Genomic DNA, 1,661 nt, shown 5'->3' on the forward strand with positions numbered 1-1,661 from the left:
GATAGATAGATAGATAGATAGATAGATAGATAGATAGATAGATAGATCAAGCTTAACAAAATAAATACATAAACTGAATACTGACTTGATATGTGGTCATGAACAAAACCTCTTAGATTTGTTATGGTTACTTTGTTCATCAAATCAGATACCCTTGTGTAGTTATGTGGTGCAAGAATCTGGAAAAGGGTGATATCTTACACATAAAGAAAAGGGTGATATCTTACACATAAGGAAAAGGATGAAATCTTACATATAAGATACATAACAATGTTGGTGAGATTAGAGATGAAAGAAAAGGACATTTGGAGGTTATCAGTTGTATTAGAAAGTAACAGAAAGGGAACCAGGTGTTTGTTGACTTAACCTGACTGAATTCTGAATTAATTCCTGAGAGGAATGTCAGAACAAGACACTGCTAATAAAGGTCATATAAAGTAACTTCACACATCAGCCATCTCAGAAACCCAAAAATCAAAGCAAATATTGATCAAGAGTGGTGGAACCTCTTCAGAGCTAAACATACTGACAGGAGACAAACACCACTCATTAGCAGAGCAACATGCTTTAGTCATTGTGTGTGTGATATGCACATGTATGTGTATGTGTGTGTACACATCAGACCATATGAGGATGTCCACATTATTCCTTTGAGATGAGGTCCCTCACTGGACCTGTAGTTAGGCTGTAGCCAGCGGGCTCCACACCCATCCTTCTATCTCTGCTTCCACAGTGCTGGTGTTGGAGACATGTACAAGCATACCTGAAATTTTAGAAGCATTTTATTATTTTTGTTTATGTGTATACATAGGCATTTGAACATGCAGAAACTAGAAAAGGGTGTTTGATTCATTGGACCTGGAGTTACAGACAGGTGTGAGCAGCCTAATGTGGGTGCTAGAAAGCAAATTCCGGTCTTCTGCAGCAGGTACCTCTAACCATCAAATCATCTCTTCATCGCCCCATGGCTAGCTTTTCATGTGGGTACTTCAGATCTGAGCTCAAGCCACCTTCTCTGTCAAATGTTTTTCACTCCTCTGTTGCTATTCTGCCAACATCTCATAAAACTGAATGTGGTGGAATATATCTGTAAACCTGATACTTAGGAGGTAGAGGCAGGAAAATCAGAAGTTCAAGGTTATTCTCTGATACATAATGATTTCAGGGATTGCCTGGGTCTGTCTCAAACAAACAAAAATGCACAGATTAGCTGGTTGTGATGTTCCAACACACACACACACACATACACACTGTGTCTAGCAGAGGTTAAATGTAAGCCTTCAGAAGGTCAACTCACCCTGTGCCTAGAGGCATTGCAGGTGTGATTGCTGTGTCAAGTGTTTATCAGTAGGTGGCAGGAGGACTATGTCTGTACTCAGTGTCTGGGCCTGTGTACATCTGAATGATTAGCAGCCTAACATTCACTGAAAATATGCAAGCCTGAAAGGACCATCATCTTGGCACCATTCAGGCCCAGGAAGTGCTCCCAGGGTGGGGAGGAACCCAGATATTAGAAAAACTGTAATTTTAATTTAAGGATATAAACCTTATGTGTTCCTGTTAGCTTCCAGATGATTGACCTATTAAGACCTATTAAGTATATCAATAATCTGCAGGCAGATTATTGCTGGGCAGATATTAAGTATATCAATAATCTGCTG

The 1,661-nt window shown here is 39.6% G+C and overlaps 1 pseudogene; it reads left to right on the forward strand.

Moving 5' to 3' along the window:
- The first annotated feature begins 1,297 nt into the window (after positions 1–1,297).
- LOC114617278 lies at positions 1,298–1,422 on the forward strand (annotated as a pseudogene).
- The last annotated feature ends 239 nt before the right edge of the window (positions 1,423–1,661 follow it).

The sequence above is a fragment of the Grammomys surdaster genome, unplaced genomic scaffold (genome assembly GCF_004785775.1).
Source record: "Grammomys surdaster isolate TR1022 unplaced genomic scaffold, NIH_TR_1.0 135, whole genome shotgun sequence".
In the NCBI taxonomy this organism is placed as follows: Eukaryota; Metazoa; Chordata; class Mammalia; order Rodentia; family Muridae; genus Grammomys; species Grammomys surdaster.